The 16,345-nt window shown below is 40.7% G+C and overlaps 1 long non-coding RNA gene across 1 annotated transcript; it reads left to right on the top strand.

Annotated features, from left to right (window-relative positions):
- Positions 1–1,884: 1,884 nt before the first annotated feature.
- Positions 1,885–2,356, top strand: LOC115534480 (uncharacterized). Its single transcript, XR_003974328.1, has 2 exons — positions 1,885–1,984; positions 2,062–2,356. It is a non-coding gene; the product is annotated as an uncharacterized LOC115534480 (long non-coding RNA).
- The last annotated feature ends 13,989 nt before the right edge of the window (positions 2,357–16,345 follow it).

The following is a 16,345-nucleotide window of genomic DNA, read 5'->3' on the forward strand; positions in this document are numbered from 1 at the left end:
ACAAACGAGTGAACCAGGATTTCAGTGCTGGATTGGGTCAGTGATGGGCGGAGTCTGGCGATGTTGCAGAGGTGGATGAATGCAGTCCGGGTGATGTTGTGAATATGGGGTGCGAATGAGAGGGTGTTGTCCAGGATGACGATGATGATATAATACAGTCGCTGCTGGGCTACGGTAGAATAAAATGCTAAGGAAAAATGCTTCAATGCCACCTTTCTTTTCGAGTGTATCGAGTATAGGGTACACTGGACCATCCTTTAGGAAAGGAAAGGAGCTAATGCTGTCCCACAATTCCTTGCGGCAGGAACATTTTAATAAATTCATCAATCGGCGGTTCAATCAACATGACCGACAGTTATGTCATGCAATCATATTTATGTCATAACTGGGATTCATGTCGTTAATTATGAATGGACAGGAGGTTAAACTTGAGAAACCATTTCACGATGTGACAATCATTTCCGTTCACCTTTGTGCCTATACTTTTATTTCAGATCCTTGGTAATGAAGTTATATTTTTTCTCTGGGTTATATAGCCTGCATGATGCAACACAAAGAATGTAAAGTATCTTAGCATGTGCGCTTAGGAGACTATAGTTACATCTTATGTACTTTCCTCCGTTCGCAGCCCAAGCACCTATGCATTCTCCTTCACATCTTTCCTTGACCTCATGGCATTTTCCATCAAGGTCAAAGAAAAGTCGGAATGAAAAACAAAATAGAATGTAATTCCATTCGACCGTAGGCTGAAATAATCCGACTGCACTTACACTAGGCTGCCGTGGTGTAACCAAAATGTTCAAAGATGGACTACTCAAATGAATCTTAGAAACTTTGCCCCATGTGTTTTTACTGTGTTGTTGCATGCAGGCTGTATGACAATCCATTGAAAAATATATAACTTCATTACCAAGGCTTGAATTCAAATAGAAAAATTGGATAAAGCTTCCCAGTGACAAAAGCTAAACAAATTGGTTGATAATATTAAAAGATGGCAAATATAAAATTGGAAAAAAATCGTACTGCTTTTTTTATTGTAGGATGATTAAGTGGTTTGCTAGTATACTAATTATGATTAATGAGCATGATTACTGTATGATATGATTTTTTTTGCTTTACTTTAAACAGTGTCTTTAAAGATCCTCTGAGTGGGAACAGGGAAGAGATATAGCAGCAGTCAGACTGTCACATTTTATAACAAGACATAAAAAAACAAAAAAAAAATATGTACCTTTATTTTCTTTGAATAACATGATACATGATACATACACACAAGAACACAAAGTCAAGATCTTATTTTTGTCCATACAGTTCCAATCAGAGGGAGCAGAGCACTGTTAGGCCTTCACCCCAGTTGAGTGTGGACCGTAGGCCCACATCATTCACATATCCCTGTGGCCTTAGACTTTGAGGCAATATAAAGTAACGTGAAAGCACACCATTTAATTGTTTCACCTATATATTTGCCTTATAGATCTCCACAGCTGGACCAGGAAACATTGCAGCAGCCAGACATATATAATTGTATCATAAGACAGAATACATAAAACATGATATTTTTGGGTAAATTACATGCTTTACAACATTCCAAATGTAAACCTGCATATACAATTTAATCAAAAGATGGAAAACAACATTTTGATAAAAAACTAAGAAGGTTGGCCGACAGAAGTTTAGATCTTCAAACAGCCTTATAATAATATTATTAATAATGATTATAATAATAGTGTGTAAGTAAACGTACACATTATAAGAAAATGCAAAAATGTGTAAAGGATCTGTGATTATTTTGTCCCATGCCACGTAGCATCTCAACCAACATCTGACACCCTATTGAATTATGCAAAAGGACGGTGGGGTTTTCTCCTCTCGCTCACCCTTATAAGTTCTGAGGTGTACAACAGGACATCTTCCTCCAGTTCAGCTTCAACACAAACCATGTTCTCTGTAGCTGTACTGCTGCTGCTCCTGGCTGCTTGCTCTGGTGAGGCTTCATGAGAAAACATATTTATTCATATTTGAAGTAGCTCATTCATGACCAAAAGCTTATATTCTCTACAGGTGTGAACTGTGAACAGCTTACTCAGCCAGAGTCTCTGACTGTCCGACCTGGTCAACCTCTGACCATCCGCTGTCAGGTCTCTTATTCTGTTAGTAGCTACATCACACATTTGATCAGACAACCTGATGGAAGAGGATTGGAATGGATTGGAGGGATTAGGACTAATTGGAAAGGAGCGAAAGACTCCCTAAGTAGTCAATTCAGTCTTGCCGTTGACGGCTCCGGTAACACAGTAACTTTGCAAGGGCAAAACATCCAGCCTGGAGACTCAGCTGTGTATTACTGTGCCAGAGAGACACAGCATTACAAACTGTTGTGAAGGATGAACAAAAACCCTTCACCGTGAGGTGTTATTACTTGAATCCTCCAGAGGGGGAGCTCTGAACCAAACACATCATTCAAATAGATTATTTAACTAATGAACATCAGCTGATAAATAGAGGGGGAGATCTTCACAACTTTCTTGTGAAGATGTTTAAGTGGTTCATTATCCTGATTTGTGTCAAATGATTATCATGCAATATATTTTCTTTTCGTTTTTAATTGTCATTTTAATTAACAGATTTTCCGTATTAATCTTCACAGCTGGACATGGAAACAAAACATCAGCCAGACATACATCATTTTATCACAAGACAGAACACATGTAAACCCTTATTATTAGACAGATAACATTTCTTAAAAGACTCTGAATTTAGACCTGAAAATGATATGTTATAAAAGGTCAGAAAGCCTCACATTATTAAAAAACAAAAAAGTTAGGCCTACAAATATCATGATCCATACAAGACTTACAAGATACGCACAATAACATTAATATGGCACAGTAAAGTATTATGTATTGTATTAATGATATTTTTGAAATACAAGCAAATATTAAAAAAAGATGTGTTTTATTATAAATCTTTATAACCCTTTAAAATAAGAAAATATAAATAATGAATACAAATATTATAGTAATATGGTTTAAGTAACAGACTTTCAAATAATGCAAAAACGGGTAAATGATCTATGATTCCTGTCCCCCGAGCAGCGCAGCATCTCAACCACCATCTGCCACCTCATTTAATTATGCAAAAAGGACTGTGGGTCCATCTCCTCTCGCTCTGCCTTATAAGTTGTGAATAGTAGAACAGGACATCTTCCTCCAGTTCAGCTTCAACACAAACCATGTTCTCTGTAGCTGTACTGCTGCTGCTCCTGGCTGCTGGCTCAGATGAGGCTTCATGAGAAAATATCCAATCAATAAGAAAACATATTGGTTCATGTTTAAGAAGCTCATTAATGACCAAAAGCTTCTATTCTCTACAGGTGTGAACAGTGAACAGCTTACTCAGCCCGAGTCTCTGACTGTCCGACCTGGTCAACCTCTGACCATCCGCTGTCAGGTCTCTTATTCTGTTGGTACTGTAGCTACTGGACAGCTTGGATCAGACAACCTGAAGGAAAAGGACTGGAATGGATTGGTTGGATGGATTCGTACGGATGGCAAAAAAGTGAAAGACTCCCTTAGTAGTAAATTCAGTCTTTCCCTTGATGAAGCCAGTAAAACAATAACTTTGCAAGGGCACAACATGCAGCCTGGAGACTCAGCTGTGTATTACTGTGCCAGAGAGACTGTGTTACAAACTGTTGTAAAGGATGAACAAAAACCCTTCACCCATGAGGTGCTATTACTTGAATCCTCCTGAAGGGGAGCTCTAAACCAAACCCATCATTCAAACTAGATTTTTATGAACATCATCTGATAAAGAGAGGGAGAGATGAATGCAGAGCTCGCTGGAACATTTTAACTACTTTTTTATTCATTGATCAGTTAGGCCTACTGACTAACTGAGGTGTTATTACATGATTCCTCCAGAGGGGGAGCTCTAAACCAATCAATTAATTTATAATCAATAATTTTACTCATGATCATCAGATTATGAATGACTGTATGATGCCTTTAATTTACAGTGATAGCTGATTTCCAATTTTTCTGGAACCATTATTAAATAACTAACGTTATTTTTTCAGTCGATCAGAAAGTTAGACTGACTAGTTGTGTTTAAATAAAAAACTAGAATTTTTTTCAGAAATGATCCATTCATTTTCAGCAATTTTGAACATTAAATATATTTGCATTTTATTATTTCAGTTATTCATCTTTTACACTTTAGATCAAAGATTAACTAAGATCGTCTGACAGGGACCAGGAGAAGATGGCATCATTTATACATTTAAGATGTTATTACAAGCCAGACAAAATACCCAAAACATGTTAAACAGTAGGCAGACAACATGAACACAGTTAAGATTTCTTTGAAAATTATGGAAGTAAATCCATCTCTTTGGATTTTGAAAATAAAAAGCCGTTGAATTTGAAGCATTGAATATTTATACATTGAAGTAACTTATCTGAATTTTTTGCCTCTGAATTTAACCCTTTAAATTTTCCACAAATCATTTTCAACTTTATTTTTCAATGTTCACAAATTCCAAATCTAATATTCAACTTAAAAAAATTCAATGTGCAAAATTCAGATGAAAATACAATGTAAAAGATTCAACTTAAATATTTTCAACATCTCCAAATTCAACATGCCAAATTAAGCTGCAAAATTCAATGTATTAAATTCAGTGGTAACATCCGGGGACCCAGGCAAGAGCAATCGATCGTCGATGCTAGATCGTGGTCAAGCAACTAGAGCGAGCGGGAATGATGGCACATTTCCACCGGCGGGTGCCGGTCAGTTCGTTATGCAACGGTACGGCACGGGTAGCGTTTTCCACCACCAAAAGTGGGCGTGATGTGGACCGAGCCGTATTGCGCCGTACTCATCTCTCAGTGCTCCTCCGTTGAGGACTTAGACTGAAAGGGTGCCAACAAGTTTGAGCTACACACACCGTCCATTGATTGCTCAACAGAATTTTCACTTCGGTGCGTTAGGGGGATAATAACAAATAAACACAGTACCCGCAAAGTATTTACGGGCAACAGCGAAAGCTTTGTTTATTGAAGAAATTGTTGCGCAAAAGTTTGCCATCCATATTGGACGTCCTACATTGTTGCTCTTTGTTCATTGTGTCCCATTCTTCTTATCCTTGGATTTATTAGCAGGCTACACTGTGTCGGGCTAATATGAGGTCACAATGCTTATGTAGCTGAAGCGGCAATCACCATCCGGCTTAAACCTCGCTCTTCCACAAGGGTTCTGTCGGCGTTGGAGACGCAAGCCGTAAATGAGCTGGGCTCCAACGGCAAAGGCTGTGATGATGGGTCTTTCTTTGTTGATACAAAAGTTCTTCTAAACAGTATTTTGCACCGAAGCCTATAATAGGAAATGCTCTAAGGTAAATCAACGTTATTTAACACTGACTGACACTGACTGAAAGAAGCAACGGTGTTGCACCGTATTAAACGCCCTGTCCATTGTATGGGTCTGTAAAATACTAATCAAATCAAATGTATTAATTAAGCTTATTCTACTTCATTTAAGAATGCTCGATTCTGATTGGCTGGGAGGGGTGCATTAATCCGGCATATTGCCCGCTGACTTGTCGGTTCTACTTGCTGCTGACTGAGCACAGTAGATCAATACGCCGCTTGTATCGTTTTCTATCACATACATTTCAAACATGAGGTCCGTTGTAAAAAATAAATCAAGGAGTGCATGTTTGATCGATCGTCATTAAAGCTGACTTGATACGAATGCAACAACTACGTTGTTAAACTAGTGATCAGTTGCAACCTTGTGTGGTTCCTATAGAAACGCGTTACCTACAGTTGAGCTAACGTTATTCACCGTAGTTCTAAAGGGAACTACTTTTCGAGGGAGATGAACTTAAACAGAGCATGCATTTAATAAGCATGCAATACGAATAAGAAAAAGGCTAATTATTAAAGTATTTGAATTGTTTTATTATGTTGGCCGGCGCGAAGTAGAATAAACGGAATAATCACCTCAAGGCAGGGCAATAAACAGTTTGATATGCCCGGCTCGCGGAAGGTTACCGCCCTCGACTTCGTCTCGGGCAGTAAGCCGTCCACGAGCCGGGCATATCAAACTGTTTATTTTCCGGCCTCTCGGTGATTATTCCTTACACATTTAATAACAAGGTGAGGGGGGGAGGGGATCTTATGTTTTATTTATGTTTTTGTTATAATGCACACCAATAAGGTGCAATATAACATAAGTGCAAAAGTGCCGAATAGCAGCATGGAGATAGATATTTTTTAATTGTCCAGATAAGTTATTGTGCATATGCAGAGCATAGTTAGAAAGTTCACGGAATGTTCTTGAGGGGGTAAAGGAGTCTGATGGCCGGTGGGGAAACGCTGTTGCTGAGTCTGGTAGTCCTGCACCGTATGCTGCGCTAGCGCCTGCCAGAAGGTAGGAGGGTGTACAGTTTGTTTGCTGGGTGGGAGGCGTCCTTGATGATGGTGGTGGCTCTCTTGCAGCAGGGGGACGGGTACAGTTCCCGGATAGATGGTTGGGCTGATCTGGTGATCTTCTCCGCTGTCTTCACCACCCTCTGTAGCGCCTTCTCGTCCGCAGCAAGGCAGCAGCTGTACCAGACTGAGAGGCTGCTGGTAAGGATGTTCTCAATAGCCCCCCTGTAGAAGGTGGTGAGGGCAGAAGGGGGGAGGTCAACATATTGATTCATATTTGAAGTATCTCATTCATGACCAAAAGCTTGCATTCTCTACAGATGTGAACAGTGAACAGCTTACTCAGCCCGAGTCTCTGACTATCTGACCTGCTCAACCTCTGACCATCCGCTGTCAGGTCTCTTACTGTTAGTAGCTACATCACACATTTTATCAGGCAACCTGATGGAAAAGGACTGGAATGGATTGGTGGGATGAGGATTAATTGGAAAGGAGTGAAAGACTCCCTTAGTAGTAAATTCATTCTTGCCGTTGACGGCTCCAGTAAAACAGTAACTTTGCAAGGGCAGAACATGCAGCCTGGAGACTCAGCTGTGTATTACTGTGCCAGAGAGTCACAATGTTACAAACTGTTGTAAAGGATGAACCAAAAACCCTTCACCCATGAGGTGTTATTACTTCAATCCTCCAGAGGGGAGCTCTGAACCAAACACATCATTCAAAATAGATTATTTAACTCATGAAAATCAGCTGAGAAATAGAGGGAGAGATGAAGGCCAAGCTCTCTGGAACATTTAATTTACTTTATTATTCATTCATCAGTAAGACCTACTGACTAACTTACCGACCAACTTGTTTGAAATAGAAAACAGGGATATATTTAGTTAAGAACTCGTGCAGCTATTTCTTGCGAAGATGTTTACCTAATTCATTATTCTAATTTGTGTTAAATGACTTTCATCAAACTTGCGTTATTTTTATTTTCAATTGTAGTTTTAATTAACAAACTTAATCCTCACAGCTGGACCTGGAAGCAAAGCATCAGCCAGACATATATCATTTAATTAAATACAGAACATACATAACACCTTATTATTAGACAGATAACATTCATTACAACACTCCAAATTTAGACCTGTATTTAAAATGGTATAAATTGACAGAAAACCTCACGTTATTGAAAAAAAAAAAATTGGCTAAGATATCATGATCCATACAAGACTTACAGCGTACGCACAAGAACACAAAGTTTAGATCTTAAAACAGCCTTTATTCTCACATGACATTTTCAAATTATATTAATGTTATTTTTAAATGCAAGCAATTATTAATGATCACATGTATGATTATAAATCTTAATAACCCTTTAAAATAAAAAAATATAAATAATATAAAGAATTATTATAGTAATATGGTTGAAGTAACACACTATCAAATTATGCAAAAACTTGTAAATGACCTAGGATTCCTGTCCCCCGAGTCGCACCGCATCTCAACCACTCTGTGACGCTTTATTAGGTTATGCAAAAAGGATTCTGGGTCATTCTCCTCTCGCTCTTCCTTATAAGTTCTGAAGTGTAGAACAGGACATCTTCCTCCAGTTCAGCTTCAACACAAACCATGTTCTCTGTAGCTGTACTGCTGCTGCTCCTGGCTGCTGGCTCTGGTGAGGCTTCATGAGAAATCATCCAACCCATAAGAAAACATATTGGTTCATGTTTAAGTTATGACCAAAAGCTTGTATTCTCTACAGGTGTGAACTGTGAACAGCTTACTCAGCCCGAGTCTCTGACTGTCCGACCTGGTCAACCTCTGACCATCCGCTGTCAGGTCTCTTATTCTGTTAGTAGCCACTGGACAGCTTGGATCAGACAACCTGAAGGACACGCACTGGAATGGATTGGAATGATTTATACTGGGAACAAATTAATGAAAGACTCCCTGAGTAGTAAATTCAGTCTTTCCCTTGATGAGGCCAGTAAAACAGTAACTTTGCAAGGGCAGAACATGCAGGCTGGAGACTCAGCTGTGTATTACTGTGCCAGATAGACACAGCATTACAAACTGTTGTAAAGGATGAACAAAAACCCTTCACCCGTGAGGTGTTATTACTTGAATCCTCCAGAGGGGGAGCTCTGAACCAAACACATGATTAAAAATAGATTATTAAACTCATGAACATCAACTGGTAATAAAGGGAGAGATGAATGCCGAGCTTGCTGGATCATTTAATTTAGTTTTTTATTGATTGATTAGTTGGACCCACTGAATAAGTTACCGACGAAGTTGTTTGAAATATATAAACAGGGAAACATGTATTTTGTTAACAACTCATGCAGATATGTTTACATGTTTCATTATCTTAATTTGTGTTAAATGATTATTATGCAATATATTTTCTTTTTGTTTTTCACTGTGATGTTAATCAACAGAGTTGCCGTTTTAATCTTCACAGCTGGACTTGGAAAGAAAGCATCAGCCAGACATATATAATTTTATCACAAGACAGAACACATATAACCCCTTATTATTAGAGAGATGATATTTCTGAAAAGACTTCAAATTTAGACCTTAAAATGAAATGTTATAAAAGGATACATATGTAAGGAATAATCACAGAGAGGCCGGGCAATAAACAGTTTGATATGCCCGGCTCGTGGAGCCTTTTTCTTATTCGTATTGCATGCTTATTAAATGTATACTCTGTTTAAGTTCATCTCCCTCGAAAAGTAGTTCCCTTTAGAACTACGGTGAATAACGTTAGCTCAGCTGTAGGTAACTCGTTTCTATAGCAACCACACAAGGCTGGATCTCAGTCGGTTGCACCAGTAGAACGTAAAGCCGATCATAAGTTCGGTTGTAAAGTCTGCCTTAACCCTACGCTCGACGTAGCTAGTGCCAAACTAAAGGTGTTCTAAATTTTGGTTGCACCACCATAACTTAAGTTGTAACGTTACTAGTAGTGCATAAAGTGTACCAGTGTCGCTTTTAATGACGTTTAGATAATTTCAAGCCAATCATTGACAGATAACAATGTAAACAGGAAATACCGGCAAGTTTCCACCTTACCCGAGTGAAGACGCGTTAGCACCCAAATGAGAGGGCAAACAAAACAGTTTCAGTCATTTAATCTCTAAAATTTGCTTGGACGGTATAGGCGTGAGGTTAAGCTATTTGATGGCGGATTTTATAATAAATAAATGAATATAATATTCCGCCCGGCAAAACCGAAATCGCGCATATAATTCAACATCATCATAATAAAGAAATGGATCGATACGGTCACGGACAATCCGTTCCCGGCGCAAATCGCATTGAAACTCCTCTTCCCATTGCTCAAAACGAATAGCCATCTTTACCCTGCGTTAGTGTTGAAATCTTTTTATGTTTTTTTCTTTTAACGGTTCTTTATCGTTAGTATGGAACTTACACCAGCTAGAGGGGAGGTGTAAAAGATGAGTTATAACTTAGTGTTACGTTGAAACTATCTGCTTGGTGCAACTGCTATTTTTTTAGTAGAGTGTAAAGTCGAACATTTGGGTGATTTACGTTCAACGTAGCCTAAGTGGGACCTTACGTTCTGCTGGTGCAACTGGACCCTAACACTAGTTTAATAACGTAGTTGCTACATTCGTATCAAGTCAGCTTTAATGACGATCGATCAAACATGCACTCCTTGGTTTATTTTTTACTATGGACCTCATGTTGGAAATGTATGTGATAGAAAACGATGCAAGCGGCGTATTGATCTACTGTGCTCAGTCAGCAGCAAGTAGAACCGACAAGTCAGCGGGCAATATGCCGGATTAATGCACCCCTCCCAGCCAATCAGAATCGAGCATTCTTAAATGAAGTAGGATAATACACGCTATTTCTGGAGAAATTACATGCTTTACAACATTCCAAATGTTGACCTGCATATACAATTTAATCAAAAGATAGAAAACAACATTTTGTTAAAAAACTAAAAAGGTAGGATAGATCTTTAAACAGCCTTATAACAATATTATTAATAATGATTATGATAATATTGTGTAAGTAAACGTACACATTATAAGAAAATGCAAAAATGTGTAAAGGATCTGTGATTCCCATGTCCCATGACACGTAGCATCTCAACCAACATCTGACACCGCATTGAATTATGCAAAAGGATTGTGGGTCTTTCTCCTTTCTCTCACCCTTATAATTTCTCAAGTGTAAAACAGGACATCTTCCTCCAGTTCAGCTTCAACACAACCTATGTTCTCTGTAGCTGTGCTGCTGCTGCTCCTGGCTGCTGGCTCTGGTGAGGCTTCATAAGAAAACATCCAACCCATAGAAGAAATATTGATTCATAATTGAAGTAGCTGATTTATGACTAAAAACTTAGATTCTTTACAGGTGTGAACTGTGAACAGCTTACTCAGCCCGAGTCTCTGACTCTCCGACCTGGTCAACCTCTGACCATCCGCTGTCAGGTCTCTTATTCTGTTAGTAGCCACTGGACAGCTTGGATCAGACAACCTGAAGGACATGCACTCGAATGGATTGGATGGATTTATACTGGGGACAAACTAATGAAAGATTCCCTTAGTAGTAAATTCAGTCTTGCTGTTGACGGCTCCAGTAATACATTAACTTTGCAAGGGCAAAACATGCAGCCTGGAGACTCAGCTGTGTATTACTGTGCCAGAGAGACAAAGCATTACAAACTGTTGTAAAGGATGAACAAAAGCCTTCACCCGTGAGGTGTTATTACTTGAATCCTCAAGAGGTGGAGCTCTAAACCAAACACATCATTCAAAATAGATTATTTAACTCATGAACATCAGCTGATAAATAGAGGGAGAGATGAATGCCGTGCTCGCTGGAGCTCGGCATATTTTTAAATTGTAGTTTTAATTAACAGAGTTGGCATATTAATCTTCACTGCTGGACCTGGAAACAAAGCATCAGCCGGACATATGTCATTTTAATTCAAGACAGAACACATATAACACCTTATTATCAGACAAATTACATGCATTACAAGACTTTATACCTGAAAATAAAATGGTATAAAACGACAAAAAACCTCACGCTATTAAAAATAAAAAGTTAGCCCTACATATATCATGATCCATACAAGACTTTGCAAACTAACACAAAGTTTACATCTTAAAACAGACTTTATTCTCACATGACATTTTTAATTATATCAATGTTATTTGTTTAATACAAGCAAATATTAATAATGATATGTATGATTGTAAATCGTAATAACACTTAAAAATATGTAAATATAAAAAAATGGTTTAGATAACGCGCTATCAAATAATGCAAAAACGTGTAAATGATCTGATCTTGCCCCCTGGTCGTGTAGCATCTCAACCAACATTTGACGCCTCTTTGAATTATGCAAAAGGCCATGTGGGTCATTCTCCTCTCGCTGAGCCTTATAAGGTGTCAGGTGTAGAACAGGGCATCTTCTTCCAGTTCAGCTTCAACACACACCATGTTCTCTGTAGCTGTACTGCTGCTGCTCCTGGCTGCTGGCTCTGGTGAGGCTTCATGAGAAAATATCCAATCAATAAGAAAACATATTGATTCATAGTTGAAGTACCTTATTCATGACCAAAGGCTTATATTCTCTACAGGTGTGAACTGTGAACAGCTTACTCAGCCAGAGTCTCTGATTGTCCGACCTGGTCAATCTCTGAACATCCGCTGCCAGGTCTCTTATTCTGTTAGTAGCGGCTACACGCAATGGATAAGACAACCTGATGGAAACCCACTGGAATGGATTGGTTATATTCGTACCGATGGCAAAAAAGTGAAAGACTCCCTTAGTAGTAAATTCAGTCTTGCCGTTGACGAGGCCAGTAAAACAGTAACTTTGCAAGGCCAAAACATGCAGCCTGGAGACTCAGCTGTGTATTATTGTGCCAGAGAGACACAGCTTTACAAACTGTTGTCAAGGATGAACAAAAACCCTACACCTGTGAGGTGTTATTACTTGAATCCTCCAGAGGGGGAGCTCTCAACAAAAAACATCATTCAAAAAAGATGAAAATCTCCTGAGAAATTCAGGGGGAGATGAATGCCAAGCTCTCTGGAACATTTTATTTGCTTTGTTATTCATAGATCAATGAAGCCTACTGACAATCTTTCCGACAAACTCGTTTGAAATACACAAACAGGGATATATTTTGTTAACAACTCATTCAGCTATTTATTTTGAAGACGTTTATTTGGTTCGTTATCCTAATTTGTGTAAATGACTTTATGAAACATACTTGTTTTCAATTGTAGTTTGAGTTGGCATATTAATCTTCACAGCTGGACCTGGAAACAAAGCATCATCAAGACATATGTAATTTTAATTCAAGACAGAACATATATAACACCTTATTATTAGATAGATAACATGCATTACAAGACTGAAAATTTAGACCTGAAAATAAAATGGTATAAAAGGACAGAAACCTCACGTTATTGAAAACCAAATAGTTAGCCCTACATATATCATGATCCTTACAAGACTTACAGCCTACGAACTATAACACAAAGCTATGATTATAAATCTTAATAACACTAAAAATATGTATAAATATAAAAAAAATACTATATTAATGTGGTTTAAATAACACTATCAAATAATGCAAAAACGTGTAAATGATCTGTGATCCTGCCCCCCGGTCATGTAGCCTCTCAACCAACATTTGACGCCTCATTGAATTATGCCTCGGGAAGAAGCGCCCGACCACAACCTGATTTTAATTAGTCATCCTCATATGGGTAAAATGCCACTCAGTGCGCAATACGGCTCTGCCCGCTCGTTGCGCTCTCATTTTGCCACCTAAGAGGCTATCAAACGCTTTTCTTCAGCCACTCAACATCCTATTGCACACTGTCACAATACAAATGCACCAATTCCGAGTGATCGATGACGATTCAAATGGTACATTTTAGGCCTTTGCACGCTTCAAACTCGTGCATGATGCAGAAAATGGAACAGCGGTATTCGCTGTAACAGCTGTTGCCGTAGGCCATGGCTAAAACCTGCTTTGCACATGCCTTCCTTTATCAGAGTCGGACGGGTATCCAACGAGTGACGCTCTTATTCCATCTTGCTCTCCTTGCTTGTCCGCAATCTAGCATGTAGGATCAACTGCTCTTAATTGGGTCCTCTTATGTTAACACTGAAACTCACACATTGCATTTTGCAGCTGAATTTGGCCTTTTGAATTTGGGGACGTTGAAAATACGTTCCAGTTAGGGATGCAAACAATTAATCGATTATCGATTAATTGTCGATAAGAGATTACTCGATAAAAATAAATTACTTGCAATTAATCGCGTTTTTAACCCGTAATTCCCCACCCGTCCACGTGAGGGCGCGCTTGACGCCAGACGTACTTGACGCACGCGCTGGAACACAAGCGGGAACACAAGCAAAGCAGGACAAGACAAACAAAAAGCGGGACACGATGAAGAGGGCAAAACGGAGTGCAGTATGTAGTCACTTTAAGTTGGTTAATGACGACAAAGACGCCAAATGCACAATATGTGGAAGTATTTTAAAGTACAACAACTAAACGACTTTGTTGAATTACCACCTAAATGTGTCACATTCAGAAGGAAATTCAGCTTCTCAGAAGAATTTCCGCTTATCAATTAATCGATCATCGATCGATAAGATGAAACTATCGATTAATGAATTACTCGATAATTTGCATCCCTAGTTCCAGTATTTGGAACGTATTGGGGACGTTCCAGTATTTGACATTACTGGAAAAAAAAATTCTTTTGTTTTGACAACACAGGAACTCTATTTTTTTTCTTTTTGTTTTGACAACACCGGAACACTTTTCCTCTGAGGAGGGCAGCGATCCGTCTAAACCCAACATAAGGCAACTATGCTTAGTTACCAATCCAGTCACCAAACATGTCAGGAGCTCTGCGGATCCTCCGGGGTCGACGCTGAGGGGTTCAAAAGAGGATGAGCAACTTCTCCCCTGGCCGTACACGGGGTCCAAGCCTCCTCCAGTGAAGGCTCAGTGGGGTGGCAAGGGAGCTGGCTGCTGCTCGGTGATGGTGGTGGAGAGAAGAGGCCTGGAAGGGCCTCCACAACAGGGTCCTCCGTCTCTGGTGACGTGCCCCAAAGGTCAAAGGGTCTGATGTCGGTTTCTGAAGAGCTGGGGTCTGACGATGGGGGTGCCTTCTCCACTGGTGTCCACGTTTCAGACTCTCGAAGGACCCAGCCGTTGTCTAGTGCCGTCCTGGAGTGGTAAGCTTTGAGTTTGTCGTGATGAACGACATCTATCTTCATCCTCAGACCCCTTTTAATCCGGTAGACCAAGTCGTCCAGTGCTCCCACGATGAAGTACGGAACCTCATAGGAAGGCAGGAACTTCCGCCCTTTATTCTTCACTCTCTTGGTGCCTTTGATTAGGAACCATACTGCATCACCGACTTTGTGTTGGACTCTGCAAACATTTTTGTCATACTGTCGTTTGGAACGCTCAACAGATTTTCCCAGCGCCTCCCGGGCCAACTAGTGAGATAGCGCGAGCCTTTCCCGGAGCTGTACGACATAGGATGGAGGGGTAGTAGTGTTGTCCGGGTCAGGTGGCAACCCAGCAACAAGATCCACTGGCTCTGCAATTTCCCGTTTGAACAGCATCATGTTAGGCGTCAGGCTCGTGGAGCTGTGTTTGGATGCACGGTAGGCCCTGACTGCATATGGGGTCATAATGTCCCAGTCCCAGTGACATCGTTCTGCAGTGGTGGCTATGATTTTCCGCAGGGTGGCATTGAAACGTTCTACTTGGCCGTCTGTCTGCGGCCGAAACGGCGTTGTCCGTGTCTTGTAGATTCGCAGCATTTCGCACATTCTCTGGAACACAGCTGACTCGAAATTGGTACCTTGGTCGCTGTGTAGGCACTGTGGAGCTCCGTACCTGCACACCCACTCGGAAACAACTTTTTTTTGGCCACTGTTGTTGCTTGTTCATTGGGAACCGGGTAGGCTTCCATCCATTTGCTGAAATAGTCTTGTACTAGTACTATGTAACGGTTGCGCCTTTCGGTTTCATTTAGGGGTCCCATTTTATCGACTGCGATGCGTTCAAAGGGGGCACCAACTCACACTGTGCCCATGGCGGCTTTAGGTGTTTTCTTTGGGCGGGCTTTTGCAGCACCGCTGGTGCAGGTGCGGCACCAAAGAGTGACGTCATCCCTCATATTGTACCAGTAGTACCGGGCCTTGAGATGTGCGAGTGTCCTTTCTCCTTCAAAGTGGCCACCGACTGGGCCAGTACTGTGACCAGTAGGCTTTGGTGGCAGGGCAGTAGGGTGCTATGTCGGCCCAGGGTGGCCTATCCTTCCCCTCGTCCATCCACTTCCTCACTGGTGCTATATCTGGGTCAGCTTCTTGGGCACTGATTAACTGCACTTGGGTCCAACCACCGACCAGGTTGGTTTGGGCAGGCTCACTCACCCTGCAGACACTTGGACGGAACAGTGAGCCAGCTTGTCACTGAAAGCGTCCGCTACCCCCACTGGAAGATAATCAAACTTGACTGCGGAGCTGCCTCTATAGCTGTCTTCGGAAACCACTACCCCCACTGGAGGCTGCCCTGCAGGAGTTTTTCCGGCATCTTCTTCAGCTGGACTCCCGTCCATGTTGCACTGAGTCCCCTTGTGCTGGGGCTGGTTACTGAGGCTCTGGCACTGTGCATGGGCACGATGTCCTGCAGGGTCTTCTGGAGAGCGCATCCGCATTTTGGTGGTGTCTCCCTGGACAATGGATCACCTGGAAATCGTACTCCGCTAGTTTTTCAAGCCAGTGAGCGAGCTGGCCCTCAGGCTCCCTCATCCGGGTCAACCAGCGCAGGCTGCTGTGGTCAGTCCGAATGATGAATGATCTCCCTAGCAAGTACTGCCAG

The sequence above is a fragment of the Gadus morhua genome, chromosome 2 (genome assembly GCF_902167405.1).
Source record: "Gadus morhua chromosome 2, gadMor3.0, whole genome shotgun sequence".
NCBI classification, from domain to species: domain Eukaryota; kingdom Metazoa; phylum Chordata; class Actinopteri; order Gadiformes; family Gadidae; genus Gadus; species Gadus morhua.